Source organism: Neolamprologus multifasciatus, chromosome 15, assembly GCF_963576455.1.
Source record: "Neolamprologus multifasciatus chromosome 15, fNeoMul1.2, whole genome shotgun sequence".
NCBI lineage: Eukaryota > Metazoa > Chordata > Actinopteri > Cichliformes > Cichlidae > Neolamprologus > Neolamprologus multifasciatus.
In genome coordinates, this window is record NC_140453.1 from 24801978 (window position 1) to 24820548 (window position 18571).

Genomic DNA, 18571 nt, shown 5'->3' on the forward strand with positions numbered 1-18571 from the left:
GACATGGAGAAGAGTCATGGACAGTTAGAGATGGTCATCTCACATCTGAGCTTTGGTCTGGCTCTCATGTTCCCCACACAGAGTGGTTTTAGAGGGAGGGACTCCCTCCTCTCTGCCCTCACTGATCCATGCTGCTCAGTTCACATCAGTTCACACACACTTTCTACCTTCACCTGCAGAGGAAACACAAATCATTCATGTGCACATCAACTGAGAGCTGCAGAGGTCGTGTCTGATGTGTTGGACTAACATCCATCTGAGACACAGCTTTCATCAGTTCACTACAAAAAGTGTCACAGAGCCGAGTTCAGCCTCCAAATCCTCCATTACTGTAGTCCTACAAAGCAGCAGGTCAAACATGGCTGCAGAGAGCAGCTTTATGTCAGTAACAATGGCTGTATCCCAATTCAGGGTCTGCAGCCTTAAAGGCTGCATTTTAAGGCCGATTACATCACAGTGGTGCGCCAAAGGCCGTCCCAATTCAAAGGCTGCTCGAAATGCGGCCCTCAAATGCGTCCTTCAATTCCCTGAATTTTAAGGCTGTGGCAGTGTAGACTCCGTGGCCCAATATACCCCACAATTCATAGCGCGGCAGTCGGTGTGGATAATTTTGCCGCAGACAGCAGAAGCGGAGCGGCCGAAGAGTAAACTGTGAAAAGTAAGTACTGAATATTATGTCACTTATTTATGTGCAAATGTTTAATAATGAGGAACATTAAAAGACAGACTTTTAATTCATTTGAAAGCCTGATGCTTAACATTGTCCACCCCAGCTGTGAAACTCAGAAACCAGTCTTACTTGTTATCATCTATCGTCCACCTGGGCCTTACACAGAGTTTCTGTCTGATTTCTCAGACTTTATATCTAATTTAGTTCTGAGCTCAGATAAAATAATTATTGTGGGTGATTTTAACATCCATGTAGATGCTAAAAATGACAGCCTCAACATGGCATTTAATCTGTTATTAGACTCAATTGGTTTCTCTCAAAATGTAAAAGAACCCACCCACCACTTTAATCACACTCTAGATCTTGTTTTAACATATGGCATAGAAACTGAACATTTAACAGTGTTTCCTGAAAACCCTCTCCTGTCTGATCATTTCCCGATAACATTTACATTTACAATAATTGATTACACAGCAGTGGAGAGTAGACTTTATCAAAGTAGATGTCTTTCTGAAAGCGCTGTAACTAAGTTTAAGAATATAATCCAGCCACTGTTATCATTGTCAATGCCCTGTACCAACACAGAGCAGAGCAGCTATCTGAACGCTACCCCAACAGAGGTCGATTATCTTGTTAATAATTTCACCTCCTCACTACGTACGACTCTGGATACTGTAGCTCCAGTGAAAACTAAGGTCTCTAATCAGAAGTACCTGACCCCGTGGTATAATTCTCAAACACGTACCCTAAAGCAGATGACTCGTAATCTGGAGAGGAAATGGCATGTCACAAATTTAGAGGATCATCATTTAGCCTGGAGAAATAGTTTGTTGCTTTATAAGAAATCCCTCCGCCAGAACAGCTTACTACTCGTCACTGATTGAAGAAAATAAGAACAACCCCAGGTTTCTCTTCAGCACTGTAGCCAGGCTGACAAAAAGTCAGAGCTCTTTTGAGCCAACCATCCCTTTAACGTTAACTAGTAATGACTTCATGAACTTCTTCACAAATAAAATTTTTATCATTAGAGAAAAAAATTACCAATAATCATCCCACAGATGTAATATTATCTACAGCTACTCTTAGTACCATTGATGTTAAGTTAGACTCTTTTTCTCCAATTGATCTTTCTGAGTTAACTTCAATAATTACTTCCTCCAAACCATCAACGTGTCTTTTAGACCCCATTCCTACAAAACTGCTCAAAGAAGTCCTGCCATTAATTAATTCTTCGATCTTAAATATGATCAACCTATCTCTAATAATCGGCTATGTACCACAGGCCTTCAAGGTGGCTGCAGTTAAACCTTTACTCAAAAAGCCATCTCTAGACCCAGCAGTCTTAGCTAATTATAGGCCAATCTCCAACCTTCCTTTCATATCAAAAATCCTTGAAAGAGTAGTTGTCAAACAGCTAACAGATCATCTGCAGAGGAATGGTTTATTTGAAGAGTTTCAGTCAGGTTTCAGAGTTCATCACAGCACAGAAACAGCTTTAGTGAAGGTTACAAATGATCGTCTTATGGCCTCTGACAGTGGACTCATCTCTGTGCTTGTCCTGCTAGACCTTAGTGCAGCATTCGATACTGTTGACCATAATATCCTATTAGAGCGATTAGAACATGCTGTAGGTATTACAGGTACTGCACTGCAGTGGTTTGTATCATATCTATCTAATAGACTCCAATTTGTGCATGTAAATGGAGAGTCCTCTTCACACACTGAGGTTAATTATGGAGTTCCACAGGGTTCAGTGCTAGGACCAATTCTGTTTACATTATACATGCTTCCCCTAGGCAGCATCATTAGAAGACATAGCATACATTTTCACTGCTATGCAGATGACACCCAGCTCTATCTGTCCATGAAGCCAGATAACACACACCAATTAGTTAAACTGCATGAATGTCTTAAAGACATAAAGACCTGGATGGCCGCTAACTTTCTGCTTCTTAATTCAGATAAAACTGAGGTCATTGTACTCGGCGCTGAAAAGCTTAGAAATATGGTATCTAACCAGATTCTTACTCTGGATGGCATTACCTTGGCCTCCAGTAACACTGTGAGGAACCTTGGAGTCATTTTTGACCAGGATATGTCCTTCAACGCACATATTAAACAAATATGTAAGACTGCGTTCTTCCATTTGTGCAACATCTCTAAAATTAGAAATATCCTGTCTCAGAGTGACGCTGAAAAACTAGTTCATGCATTTATTACTTCCAGGCTGGACTACTGCAATTCATTATTATCAGGATGTCCAAAAAACTCCCTGAAAAGCCTTCAGCTAATCCAAAATGCTGCAGCAAGAGTACCCACAGGGACTAGAAAGAGAGAGCATATTTCTCCTGTTTTGGCTTCCCTTCATTGGCTTCCTGTTAAATCCAGAATTGAATTCAAAATCCTGCTCCTCACATACAAGGTCTTAAATAATCAGGCCCCATCTTATCTTAATGACCTTGTAGTACCATATCACCCTATTAGAGCACTTCGCTCCCGCTCTGCAGGCCTACTTGTTGTTCCTAGAGTATTTAAAAGTAGAATGGGAGGGAGAGCCTTCAGTTTTCAGGCCCCTCTTCTGTGGAACCAGCTTCCAGTTTGGATTCGGGAGACAGACACTATCTCTACTTTTAAGATTAGGCTTAAAACTTTCCTTTTTGCTAAAGCATATAGTTAGGGCTGGACCAGGTGACCCTGAATCCTCCCTTAGTTATGCTGCAATAGATGTAGGCTGCCGGGGGATTCCCATGATGCATTGAGTTTTTCCTTTCCAGTCACCTTTCTCGCTCACTATGTATTAACAGACCTCTCTGCATTGAATCATATCTGTTATTAACCTCTGTCTCTCTTCCACAGCATGTCTTTTATCCTGTCTTCATTCTCTCACCCCAACCGGTCGCAGCAGATGGCCGCCCCTCCCTGAGCCTGGTTCTGCCGGAGGTTTCTTCCTGTTAAAAGGGAGTTTTTCCTTCCCACTGTCGCCAAAGTGCTTGCTCATAGGGGGTCATATGATTGTTGGGTTTTTCTCTGTATCTATGAAGCGCCTTGAGGCGACATTTGTTGTGATTTGGCGCTATATAAATAAAATTGAATTGAATTGAATTGAATTGAATTAAAACATTACTGTTGGCCACATGTCGGCAAAGTTATTTGCCATTAGCGATGTTTGTACGTTCAGCTTTTACTTGCTTTTAAAGCCTTTAAAATATAATAATAATACAATAGTCGACCTTAATCTTACAGAGAATGTGATGATTTTGTGGATAATTAAAGTCAGTCATATATCCACAAACACAACAAGCTGAAAGTCAGTGATGCTGCTCGGTTTGCAGTCCTGAATATCACAGCACAAGCAGGATTCACTGCACTGTTAATGTTAGCTATGTTATATTGCTGCCTCTGTTCGGTGGTGTCGAGCCAAACGGACTTTAACATGTGTTTGAACGAGCTGACGGTTCACTCGTTAAGCTGAAAGAAAGATGCTTTAATCACAGGAGTCACACGTGTCCACTGTACCATCTGGGAACTCTTCTTGTTTAGCACTCGTAATAACACAAACACTAAATCCTCCTGTTTTGTAGCAGTGTATACACCTGAGACTGTCACCTGTCTGTCTGCCCTGCACTCTCTCTCTTTTTCTTTCTCTCTGATTGTGTAATAAAAGTATGAACATGTATTTATAAGTTACACTTGTGTTTGAATCCTGCAGCTTATCACACATTTGATTTCCATGTGTGACAACTGCAAGTGTCCAGAGTGAGGACAGACTGAGGGACCCATTGCTGCACATCATCTGTGAGGCTTTGCACCCCTGGTGATCCACCAGGACAAACTCAGCAGTGTGTGAGGAAGAGGAGGAGGAAGAGCCAGCAGCAGCTGACAGATGGAGAGAATAGACAGACTGTTTGTGAAGGACTGCTAGGAAAGTTTAACATAACTAATTGTCTGTCCTGAATCAATCTTATTAGGTAATGTTCAAATAATTTTATCATTCCAGTGTTTTCAGTGTGGGAGAAAGTACTCAGGGCCTTCAAGTTACACACTATGAAAGGCAGAAACAAGTTTAATGTTCAGAAACCTAAAGTATGTATCAGCAGCAGAATGGACCTAAAAAATAAATGTTTGTTTCAGTTCTATGAAGCTTTGAGTATTTTGGATTAGTAGCACTGCTGTGTTTGTTGCATCATATTGCTGTAATTTTTATATGCTTTATATATTCTGAGGTAAGTTGATCTATAGTGTTACATCATATTCTATAAGGATGTTATGTGTTTGTATACTTTCTGCCCAGTTTGACCCATTTAGCAGAAGTCAGCCTGTTTAAGGCTCTGATATCTATTCTGTATGACTTAAAGCAGTTATGACATGGTCTGATTTTCTCACCCAATAAAGGAATATTTAATATATCAGTCTACTCTTCATTCTATCAGACACAGTTATCACAGCTCGTACATTTGCTTTTTACACATATATGTAAGCATTGAGCCAAATTTAGTAATGCCAACATACTGAAGGAACAACATTTGTCTCTTATATATGATACATCTATATATACACTGTCAAAGATTGAGTGTCTTTGAGTGAAGATTTAAGGTGATAGGACATATAAATAACTGCAACTTGAATCTTTACTGAAGCTCAGTATTTGACACAGAGTTCACTCACATGTGCTGTACCAGTGTACCTGCACATGTGATGTGACAATAGAAGTAAATGGTAAATGGTAAATGGCCTGCATTTGTTTAGCGCTTTTCTAGTCCTTAAGAACCCCAAAGCGCTTTACACTACATTCAGTCATTCACCCATTCACACTCATATTCACACACTGGCGATGGCAAGCTACATTGTAGCCACAGCTGCCCTGGGGCGCACTGACAGAGGCGAAGTGATTTGATTTGAGAGTTCAAACTCACTGCTGTAATAACTAATAATGATTAATATAATAACTATAATATTGGCCATATCATATTTACACTGACTTTAGTCTCATGAACAACATTAACTAATTGTTATTTACTAGCTAAACCTATATGACTGTTCAGTACAGATATGAAGCCCAACAATCATGTTTTACAGTCCTGTGGTCTCAGCCTCTGATACTTATTAAATCACACAAAGCTCATGTAGAAACAAACAAACTAACAAAATATGTTCTCCGTCATTTCTGTCAACCACACGTTTCCAGCTATCATGGTTGCTAGGCAACCTGGGCAGCGCGACAGAGGCTAGACCGTCCCATTTCACAAGCCTCACACTTCCGGCCTTAGCGGTCTTTGAGTACGCGGCCCTTGAGGACCGTTGAGGCTGCGTACTTTAAGGCTGCAGACCCTGAATTGGGATACAGCCAATGTCCAGAACCGAGCTGACTGCTTACAGAGTTCATACTCTAACTGCTAGCTGCTCTGCTAGCTAAGCTAACTCAGTAACAGTGACTCTGACAGCAGTAACTGTGGACCAGCGGCCGAGCTCAGGACACATTCAGTGTGTTTAGTCTGAGTCCTGGACTCTGATTCAATGGATTCAATCCAGCTCAGAGTTTTTAATGTGTTCATCAGAATAAAATACATGTACTAATATAATAGAAGTAATACTCTGAATGCAGGACTGTAATGGAGTATAAATAAGGTTTTTACAGCCTGAAAGAAACATTCAGTTCATATATTTGTAGACAGTGAAGCAGTTTTTAATACTGCAGCTGTTTCCTTCACCTGTGTGTGTGTGAGCCACACCTTCATGTGCTGCTTTAGAAATATGTGGTCTGACTGCTCAGACTGAGTCTAGGAGGAAGGTTCACATGCTGGAGAAAGTTTTGTTCCTAACTTTGTCAGAGTTCGGCTCCAAAGACAAAGAAGACGGAGCACACAGTCTGTAGATGGTCCTCAGTGTGTGTGTGAAGCCAAGAAAGCACACAGGAGTGTGTTTATGTCAGCAAATCAGTGTGTGTGAAGAGTCTGAGGGAGTGTGTGAATGACACTAAACACTGAAACCAACAGTCCAAGAAAAGCGTCTGGATTTCTTTAAGTTAAACTTAAAGAAATCCAGACACTTTTCTTTTTGTCTCCATAATGTCTCCATAATGCTGCAATGTTATCTGCCCCAGAAACACACTGTGCAGAAGCTCTGATGGTGACACAGAAAAGTCAAAGTGGAGATACTTCTGTACACCTTTGATTAGACTCATTATAAAAAGGAAAAAAAAGTTTTAACACAGTCATGTTTCCAGTTCACTGACTTACATTTATTCCATGGACACTCACTCTAACCTGAACCACAGCTGCAACCCAACAATGTAGAGGCCTCATCTCCTCCTTTCCTGACTGTAGAGGTTAAATATGCAACAACCAACAAATAAAAGACTTTGGTTCATTTAAAAGAAATTCACACGGTGACCAAGTAAAGTAACCGTAGTAAAGAAGACAACATCCCGTTGATGGTGGGATTATTTTAAAGATTTGCTTTAGTCACGTCACCAAATGCAGTTGAACCACCCGTGGATCCATGTTTGACCATTCTACCACTCTGAGCTCTGCTTTTTAATCATTTTATTATTATCATCATTCATTTATTCATTCTTTGGAGGGGGGCTACTTCATAATGCCGCCCTAATAAGGTGATGTTCAAGGGGAAATATAACAGAAACTCTTTCAGTGTTATTCATTAATAAATTAACAGATAAACTGTGAAGAAAAAAAACTGAGATTTAAAGGAGAGAGTGAGAAACTTGATCATCCATCCTCATAATACATGTCTATCAGTATCTGCTGTGACCATGCTGCAGTAATAACTACAAGTCTACATTTCTGTGACTGTTGATCAATCACAGCAGGAATCTGAGCTCATCTCTGCACACAGAGCAGCTTCAGCTCTGGGATAAACTGCTTGCTTCACGTCCTTCTCAGCTCACAGACACTCATCCTGATATTTTCCTTTAACAGTTGATGGTATCTGGAATAGTTGGCAGTAATAAGGATGATTTTCTGTAAAATAATATTGATATGACCCGTGAATTATTCGTAGATGACCGTTAGATTAGTCAGCTGGGAAACTGTGTGTTAACTCAGAGAGCTGAAGATATCGTGGACATGCTGACCTCGCTCCGTGGTGTACAGGGTCGTTTACCCTCATGATTAATATTCACAATAAAAAAATGAGGCGAACATCATGAAGTTTGTATGTGTTTCATAGTGTCAAACAACCTTTGTACAGTTAAACCTAACAGTTACTACATGACGGAAACACCAACGTTATTTCTTTTATGCGTTTATCAGGTCACGCTGATTATTGAAGAAAAACCCAAACATCAGATGTTAATCAAATTTTTTTGCTCTCTCTCCTCTTTAAACATGTTTTTAATGTTAGTTATAATTCAGAATTGGCGACTGGAACACGTATGACACATACGAACATCAGGAGATAAAAACTCGATAAATATAACCTCAGTAAATGAAGTCAGTGAACAGCGGGGGTTATTACAGCTGTGTACCGGGGCCTGCGCTTTGTCGGTGGTAAGAACAGCTCGATTGCTTGCGAGGCGAGCGGGTCTATCCCACGCTTTGCCGTGAGACTGGGCTGGGTAGACATCTCCAAATTCATCGAAGCACTTTTGCAAAGAGGCTGTATCTTGACAAACCGACCAGACATCTGAAGATTAAAACGCTACATTCTCGGCTAAAAAATATTAAAACGGTATTTGGTGACACACAAACAGGGTTTTTCAAAGTTCAGTTCTGTTAGTTTCCACATGGCAGTTGTTGGTGTGCAGTAACGCCTTCTAAAAACAATGGCCACCAGGCCAAAGCAATGGTTCTGACTCGATCAGCGTTAACTCCGCCCCCTGGGTTTGATGGGTGAGGTTGACAGATAAAATAAATTTATGGTGAGACCTGAAGGAGTCAACTGTGCCAAAATGAATTAATTAAATACACCATTAAATAATTATTTAAATGTGGCAATAATGAATAAAAATGTGAAATAAATAAGTAATTAATTAAATGTGTCAAAAAATATTTATTTAATTATTTCCCATTTTAATTAATTATTTCAAATTTAAATTAATTATTGCCACATTTAATTTATTATTTAATGGTGCATTTAATTAATTCATTATGGCAGTCCTGGCATTCCATACTGTGGTTGGGTTGACTTTACTATATAGATATGTTTCACATGTTCCTATCTCAGCAGCCCCGTTGACAGATCACAGTATTATTTCTTTTAAACTTAACCCTGAAAAAAAAAAAAGTAATTTAAATGAAAAAGGAAGGAAATTTAATGCAAATCTATCAATTGATGATGGGTATGTTAAGATAGTTAAAGAGCTCCTCCATAAAATTTACAACAGTGTAACAATTGGCAATTACATACATAGATGGGAATTTTTTTAATTTAAAGTTAGAGAATTTTCAATTACGTTTAGTAAAATGAAAAGTAGACAACAGAAGGTAACAGTAAATTACTTTACAATATAAATAACTATTGTAATAGACATTTTATGTCAGAGGCTGATAAGAAATCCCTTTTGTCTTTACAGGCTCAATTAGATGATCTATACAAGAAAAAGGCTCATGGAGCTTACATTAGAGCTCGTGCAAAATGGATAGAAGAAGGTGAAAAGTTCTTCATATTTCTACAATTTGGAGAAACGGAGGCAAGAAAAGAAATCTATTAATACATTAATCGTAAATGGGGAGGAATGCACAAATCATAAGACCATAGCGGAAGAAAAACACAAATTTTACTCAAATTTATACTCCTCAAAATATTTAATTACTGATTCATTAACTTTTTTTGATCAGATTGACAAGGTTATTATCGTTAACGAAAACTAACGAAATAACTAAAACTAGAAGTGAAAAAACATTTTCGTTAACGGAAATAAAAATAAAAACAAAAAAAGGAAAACTAACTAAAACTATAATGAGTGTTCACAAAACTAACTAAAATTAACTGAATTTATAGCAAAAATGTGTTTAGTTTTCACTGATGTGTGCGTGAAGTTTAGTTTACAGATTTTTTTCTTGCTGTCTAATTATGCCAGCAGGTGGCAAGTACGTTAGTCGAGTCGTCTGTGTTGCTGCTCCGTCCACGCACAGAATCATGTCAGGAAAAGTCGGGAGCCAGAGTCCAATTTGGGATTACTTTGAATATGACTGTGTTTTGGATAAAGCAAGTGTCTTGTAGTGGAAACAGACAAATAGACCATAACCATAGAGTCAGGTGACCGAGCGGCAGTCAGAGGCGGAAGTGACAGTCAAGGTAAGCGACTAATGTTGTAACTGACGTCAGACGCCGGAGATTTTGGCGGAAAATTAAAGCAAATGGTAGTTTAGATTTGAACAAATTTCTTTAAGCTTCAGTATTACCAAATACACTTATCAATTGTCTCATAACTAACAATATTTGTCTAAATTATCTCCAACACCCTGGAGAACAACGGGGAGAGTTTAGACGCTCTCCAAGATTATATTGATCAGTGCTTTCAGGATCTCGTGATGAAGAAGGCCCAGAGTACAGCTTCCCCGGCCAAATCTGAGACGCCGTCGTCGAAAAGACAACGCCCGGCAGATTCCCCCGGCACAACATCGCCAGCTGGCAAAGATATTGCCGACATACTGGAGTCAATCGACAAGCGATTGTCCAGTTTCGACGCAAGGCTGTCCCTGGTGGAGATTCTTCACCGGGAATTTAAATGCTTGCGAGAATCCCTGGAGTTCAGCCAGCAGCAAGTGGAAACGCTCGCTGCTGAAAATGCCACGCTAAGGGAGTCGGTGAAATCTCTCACAGAAAATGTTACTCAGCTAAATAGAGAAAATAAAAAAATAAAAGAAACGGTTATTGATCTACAAGCTCGTAGCATGCGTGATAATCTAGTATTTTCTGGTATTCCAGAAGCTGCTGGAGAGGACGCGGAGACCACGGTAAAAAGCTTCATCAAAACCCACCTGAAGCTGCCGGAGGACATGGTGAAGAACATCGTCTTCGATAGGGTGCATCGCCTCGGCCCCATTCGGGCTACGGCCGGGAGACCACGTCCTATCGTGGCCAAATTCGGCCACTTCAAACAAAAACAACATGTGAAAAGCCGCGGCAGGGAATTAAAAGGAACGGACTTCAGCGTGAACGATCAGTTCCCCAAAGAGATCCTGGAACGACGCAGGGTCCTCTTCCCACTTCGACGCGGCTTCATCCAGAAAGGCTCCCGCGCTGTCATCGCTGTGGACCGGCTGTACGTGGACGGACAGCTCCACCGCGACCCCAACATCACTCCGTGGCTGTATTAACTTCAGACCAGATAAGAATCCGCTACACCCTTTCCCTATCCACTCACACTAACTTGGATTAACATTTGTTTAACTTACCGGTATCAAATCACATCTTAAGTGTGATTTCATAGCAATATTAACACCGTCACTCTCCGTCAGTGATTTAATTGGAATGTTTACGTTTTCTTTTCTCTCTTCTCGTTTTTTTTTTTTTTCCTCTCTTTTCCCCCTCTTGTTTTTATGCTGCTCACCCTCGTCCTTGGTTTCTTTCTTTATTTCTTTCACTGCTTCGATCACCTGCTTCCACACTCTTCCACAAACAACATCATTTATTTCGACACTTACTCACTGCACGATCACGCACAGTCATGCGCTCAACGGCAGCACATTTACATCAGTCAGACAGCGCACACAGACCTACAGGATACACACACTTAAGCCAAGCATACTCATATTAGTAAATATGCAAACACATAGTCAGACTCGGGGAGCATCTCGCCACACATTTTTTCTCTCTCTCCCTCTCCTTATTTATGAACAAGTGATATATTCTCTCCACCTGTCTAAGCGACACACACAGAGTACACCCCTAGTTATGCACAGACATCTATGGGTGCACTAAGATTCGTTACATGGAATGTAAATGGAGCTGGCTCCAGAGAAAAGAGGTTAAAAATATTTAACCAACTCAAAAAACTACAGGCAGATGTTGTCCTTTTACAAGAGACCCACAGACCTCTTAGAGGTTCGAATGAACTTAAAACACCTGAGTTTCCTAATGTGTTCTCAGCCTGTTATAATTCTAGACAAAGGGGAGTAGCAATTTTAATTCATAAAAAAATTAATTTCACAGTACTCGATACAGTTATAGATCCAGAGGGCAGATTCTTAATCATTAAACTATCTATACTTGATAAAAATCTATGTATTGTAAGTGTATATGGTCCAAATGTTGATGATCCCTCATTCTTTCACGGTTTTTTCAGTGCACTCTCTGAACACTTAGATGGCACACTTGTGCTTGGAGGCGACCTCAACCTTGGACTGAATGAAGAAATGGATAGGCTCAATACAGCAGGAACTCAGCGTAATTGGCAGTCCACAAATATAATCAAACAGTATATGAGCGACTTTGGTCTTTGCGATGCATGGCGCTCCCTTCACCCCACCAGTAAGGAATATACTTTTTTCTCACATGTTTATCACTCCTACTCTCGTCTGGATTATTTTTTGGTCAGCAGCTCACTGCTGAGCGACATTTCAGACATTGAGATTCAACCTATAGCTGTCAGCGATCATGCTCCTGTATCTCTAACACTAATGCACAAGAATAATACTATGCCAAGTAAAAACTGGAGATTTAATACATCACTGCTTAATGATGAAGACTTTATTAAATATTTTAAAAAAGAGTGGACTTCATATTTAGACTTTAATGACACTCCCGGAACATCAGCTTCTGTTTTATGGGAAGCAGGGAAAGCTGTGATGAGAGGTAAAATAATTTCTTTCTCATCACATAAAAAGAAAAAAAAAAAAAAAAAAAAAAAAAAAAAATTCAGGAATTAGAAAAAAACATCAAATCACTAGAAGAAGCCTACGCGTCCCACCAAGATCAGGAAACATTGAACAAAATACGCAAAACAAAACTAGAATTAAATGAGATAATTGATAGAAAAACAAAATTCTTAGTACAAAGACTACGCTTACAAAATTATGAACATAGTAATAAATCCGGTAAATTTCTAGCAAACCAGTTAAAAATAAATAAAGAAAAAACAACTATATGTGCTGTTCAAGATTCATCTGGGAACACAATATATGAACCGAAACAAATAAACAACATTTTCAGGGATTTCTATAAAACGTTGTATTCACCACAAATAAACCCATCTAAAAAGGAAATTGATCAATTTTTAGACAACATAACTCTCCCAAAATTATTAGAATCTCAAGCAATGGCACTGGATTCGCCACTGACATCAGGTGAACTCCAGGAAGCCCTGATAAATATGTCCAATAATAAGGCTCCAGGTCCAGACGGCTTTCCTGCAGAATTCTACAAAGAATTCTGGACGATTCTAGCACCAGTTTTTTACAGAACGTTGTTAGAAATCAAAGAAAAGGGCAGACTTCCATCAAATATGAATTCTGCAAACATTAATCTCCTGCTAAAACCAGGCAAAGACCCTGTATATCCCTCAAGCTATCGTCCAATATCCCTTATTAATGTAGACCTCAAAATAATCTGCAAAGCTCTCTCGAAGAGACTAGAGAAAATAACCCCCCTCTTAATTCATCCTGACCAAACTGGTTTCATAAAAGGTAGGCACTCATCAACAAATACACGTAGATTACTTAATTTGATAGACTACTCATACAGTAAAAACCTTGAAACTACAATATTTTCCTTAGATGCAGAAAAAGCGTTTGACAGAGTTAACTGGAAATTTCTATTTGCAACTTTACACAAATTTGGTTTTGGATCTTCTTTCATCAACTGGTTAAAAATATTATATAATTCCCCAACAGCTTGTGTCAGAACAAATGACCAGACATCCTCCAGCTTATGTCTCCTGAGGGGCACCAGGCAGGGATGCCCACTCTCCCCTTCACTGTTTGCAATTTTTATCGAACCACTAGCAGCAGCAATTAGACAGAATTCAGCAATTAAGGGCATAAAATGCAAGAACGTAGAACATAAAATCAGCCTTTATGCTGATGATGTGTTACTCTTTCTCCAAAATTCACAAACCAATATCACTGGGGTGATTGAATTGATAAACTCTTTTGCAAGAATATCAGATTACTCAATTAACTGGTCAAAATCTACAGTCCTTCCTATTAATTGCTGCTTCCATAATTCCTCTTCTACTCCACTGCAATCGGGAAATATAAAATATTTAGGTATTAATATTTCTCCCAAGCTTGCAGATCTAACTAAATTAAACCATACCCCACTTTTAAAGAAAGTAGAAGGTGATCTGGCTAGATGGAAATGTCTACCCATATCACTCATGGGAAGGGTTGCTGCTATAAAAATGATGGTATTACCAAAAATAAATTATTTATTCTCAATGATCCCAACTAAACTGCCGCAAGATTGGTTCAGATCTCTAGATTCATATATGTCCAAATTCCTTTGGAAAAATAAGCCCCCACGTATAAGCTTAAAAACACTACAAAAGACCAAGGATAAAGGAGGATTAGAACTACCTAACTTTCAGCACTACTTCTTAGCCAACAGGCTTCAGTTTATCTCAGGATGGCTAAAACATACCCTCTTAGATGAACCTTGGCTAGATGTAGAACAAGCACTTTGCAATAATCTAGAGATTTCAGATCTACCATTTATCAGCTCAAACATCCAACGACATGAATGCTTCAAAAGCATCAACATCAGCTCTTCTCTGACAGCATGGTGGGAGTTTCTGAAGTTGACAGAGTCTTCATTAATCCCATGCAAACGTACACCTATCTGGAACAACCCTGACATATTACAAAACAATAATATGATAAACTTTTCAGATTGGAATGGTAAAGGAATCAAATATGTAGAACATATACTAGAAGGAACAGAATTTATTTCATTTGACAGACTAGTTACACAATATGGGATCAACAAGAAAAGATTTTTAGAATATCAACAAATTAAATCCATAATAAAAAAGAAATTTAAACTGGGTCAAGTTGAACTACAAACACCACCAAGTGTGGTTCAATTTTTTACTCTTAAAACCCCCAAATTACTATCCAAAATATACAGAATGCTTTCTAAAACAGATGAATCAATATCACTTCCTATTGCAAAATGGGAAGCGGATTTATCAGTTAACTTAGACCAAAACTTCTGGTCTCAGATTTGCTTAAAAACCTTTCATCTAATCAGAAATCCCAGTCTTCAATTAATTCAATACAAAATACTACATAGAGTGCACTATACAGGTCATCGGATGTTCAAGATGGGCTTTGCATCTACCAACAACTGCTCACACTGCCAAACCAATTCACCGGACAATTATATCCACGCTCTTTGGTTCTGTCCACCAGTTCAGAAGTTTTGGCGCGAGATATGTGAAGACTTATCAAAGTGTCTGAAATGTAACATTCCAACTTCCCCCTTAGTGTGTTTGTTGGGCAGCTTAGATAATGTCACTTCAGAAAAGAATATAGCCCATATGGTTTTCACTGCTCTATGCATAGCCAAGAAAACAGTCCTCATGAACTGGAAAAATAAAAACAATCTTAATTCTAACCAATATAGAAATTATCTATTAGATTACATTAGTCTTGATACAGCCTCTGCCACCACATCAGATCAATCGCTCTGGGCTCCTCTGATCAGCTCCATCACCTAGTGGGGGTGGGGGGTCATATTTTGGTCTCGCCTTCACTGTTGTGATTGGTGTGGGGGTAGGGTCAGGCTTGGGGCGTCGGGGGGTTCCCCGGGAGCATCTTCCTTGGGGGGCTCAACCCGGGGTAGCGGTCATGGCCAATTAGGGGCTCTGTTGGCTCTTAGGTGACGGCTTCCTCGTGGCTACGTGCAGCGGGGCTAGGGGAGGGTCTGTGCTGACGGACGGGGGTTACTGACCTGGTGGCCTGGCTGCCCCTGGGTGGGTCCGGGACGGGCGTGAGGTTCTGGGGGCGCTCCGGCTCTGGCCTGGGGCCCTGGCCGGGCCTCGGGGGCCTGGGTCCTGGTTGGTGTGTTGCCGGGGTTGTGGGCCGGTGGGTATATGGGGGCCCGCCACTGGCGCAGGGTGCCGCCGGTGCGCCGAGCCAGCTGGGGGGCTCTTCAACTGGTGGGGGGGGGGTTGTCACATCTTGCAGGGGCTTTCCTCTCTCAGGAACTCTCTCTGCAAGAGGGGGAGATACAGGAGAGGTGGAGGAAGATCTCAGCCTGGGCGTCTATTGTCTTATGTAGTCTGGAAGATGAGTGGATGATGGGGTGGGTGCAGTTTTCTCTATTGTGGGGTTGAGTGGACTGCCCCGGGCTCTGTGGGGCCGGGCGGCGCCGCTGCGCTGGGCCCCGGTTCGGATGGGCCTGGGCCCCCCTTCCCTGGTGGGTCGCGGAGTATGGGGGTGCCTACTGGGGTCAGCGGGGGAGCTGGCCCCAGGGAGGGGTCACTTGCTCCTCCCTTCCTTCCCTCCCCATCTCCAGCTGCCTCCCTCTTCCCGCTCCACCACAACCACCCACACATGCAGGGCCTTGGAGTGGGGGTGTGTCACCAGGGTGCAGAGGAGGTAACCCCCCCCCCTCTGTCCCCTTCTGGCTGCCTCTGCCTCAATTTTATCCCGCAACTTAGACATTCACATTACTCACATTCTCATTACACATAAATATAGGATCTTGGGGGTGGGCACGCTACACGGAATCCCAATTACCATCAGGGTGTACACCTCACCCCCGGCGTCGTTGCCCACCTCTCAATTTTAAATACACGTAGACATTGAGGGCTAGCAGGAGGGACTATGCGCTTACCTGCTGCTCTCTGGCAGGTAGCTCCATGCCCTCCTGGGTTTTAAACGCACCTTAGAACACACATACATCAACACTACAATGAGCGGGTGGAGGGAGGTTAGGAGTCTTCTCTCACCCTCGTTCTCTGCTTTCTGCTGGAGCAGGGGGGCTAGGAGGAGGAGTTGGCCGTCCGACTGGGGTCCGGAGTGTGGGGCCTCCCTGCTGCTGCGGAGTCGGGGCGGTCTGCTTCTCCCCACTGCAGGGAAAAGGGTAACACAACCTGGGTCTGGGTGCGGTTCCCCCCTCCAGGGGCAAGGGTACCTAGACCCGGTTCGTAGAGTACGCTTGGGGAGTGTGATTGTGTGTACAGCGTCTCTTTATGTCTGTCTCCACGTTGGTTGAGTGTGGAGTAAGTGCATATGAGAGCATGAGGGTGGGAATGGATGTTTGTATCTGTGTGTGCCTGTATGTCTGTGTCTGTATGTCAGGTTGGGTATCAGATGCCACCTCTCTGAGGACAGCTCAGGCCCTCCAAGGTTTGGAGGCCTATCTCCCCCCACCACTTCCCCTGCCGGGGGCGGACTCCCTCAGACGTCGGTGCGTTGGTGGTTCTTTGTGTCCGGGGGTGGGCGTCCGGGTACACACCGGCTCACTCCTTGGCGGCTGCTTATCGGGGCCTGGAGCCTGGGGCTCGCTTGGGCCACTTCGGAGGTGGGGTGCCCCCGGCCTCTCGGCCTGGGGCTCGGTCACTCAGGCACAGCTGGCTTCTGCTCCGTGGCTGCTGGGTGACCCCTCATCTGGGACTCTCCTCAGCTCTTTCTGGGACAGTGGCGCGGCTGCCCCTCTGTTGGTCTTCCTTGGTCTCTTGTGTTCTGGGGGCCTCTGGATGTCTGGGGTTTTGATCTCCTCCATACCTGCTTCATGCCCTGGAGGACGGGGCAGTGGCCCCCCACACCCTCTAGCAGATCATTACATGAGGGAACCTTTTAAGAAAACAAGCGCGTCCATGCTCACAGGTGTACACACGGGTGATCACACACACAAACTACACCCTTTTTGGCTCCTACCTCAATGCACACTGTGCTGTCGATCTTACGTGCTGCACAATAATGTTTAATATTTAGTATTTACTGTCATATTCCCATATATCATTGTGATGTGGTTTATTGTATTACTCTCGTTTTCTTCTGCTTGTTTTCTTTTTTCTTTCTCAACAGGTGATCCAGGTGATCGATATATGTATTTTTTTTTTTTTTTTTTTTTTTCTTCTGCTTATTCTGTTGGTTTTTGTTTTTTGCCCTTCTCCCCCGTCCCTCTTCTCAACTGTTTTTCTTCCCCTCTTTCTTTCTCCCTTTTCTTTCCCCCAGTCAAGTCTGTCCCGTATTCAGCAAGTGAAAATAAAATAAAGAATAAAAGGTGAATCAAATGGACCATTACGGCAAAGCTGGGATGGTCAATTTGGTAAAGAAAATCCGTTGGGCATCTTTCTTCGCCTTTAGACAATAATTCTGATGGCAAAAGAACCAAACGGGACAGGCAAAAAAAAAAAAAAAAAAAAAAAAAAAAAAAAAAAAAAAAAAAAAAAAAAAAAAAAAAAAAGGAAACAGACAAATTATGAGGGACATTTCTAAAGGGAAAAAAATCCCACAAACCTTAAAGTGCACTTGAAAAGCTCACACATGAAGGCTAACCTAGCTTACCTTGAGAAGGTAAGGGAGCACACTCAACCCTCATCCCCAGAAAACAGAAGCTAACCCCAGGCAAAGCAGCGTGATGCATCCCGACACAACAGGACGGGGATATCTACACAACTGTGTGAGTCAATTGCCTTCAAAAAGTTTATCAATTCACTTGAACCAAAATTACGAACACCCGGTGCTGCGAGAGTTAATAGTCTCATTGGGGCCAAGATATACATTTTATAGTTGTCTGGTATCAATGGTTGTTCATCTGCCTTTATTTATTTATTTATTTATTTATTTAAAGAACCCATAGGTGGGAATGTGAGTTGTCTGTCTCTGCGTGTTAGCCCTGCGACAGACAGGCGACCTGTCCAGGGTGCAGGGTATGGTAGCTGGAATAGCAACATACCCAAGGATAAGCAGAAGAGAATGACTGATATGATGAAACTGGGATTTTGTTACACTTAATTATTGCAAACACAACTAAAACTATAACTGA

General features: G+C 41.6%; 1 long non-coding RNA gene across 1 annotated transcript in view; it reads left to right on the forward strand.

Moving 5' to 3' along the window:
* LOC146502159 (uncharacterized) overlaps positions 1–18002 on the forward strand; it is a 125966-nt gene extending 107964 nt beyond the window's left edge. Inside the window, exon 2 of the long non-coding RNA XR_014869516.1 lies at positions 17912–18002. This is a non-coding gene — a long non-coding RNA (uncharacterized LOC146502159). The remainder of the gene's footprint in view (positions 1–17911) is intronic.
* The last annotated feature ends 569 nt before the right edge of the window (positions 18003–18571 follow it).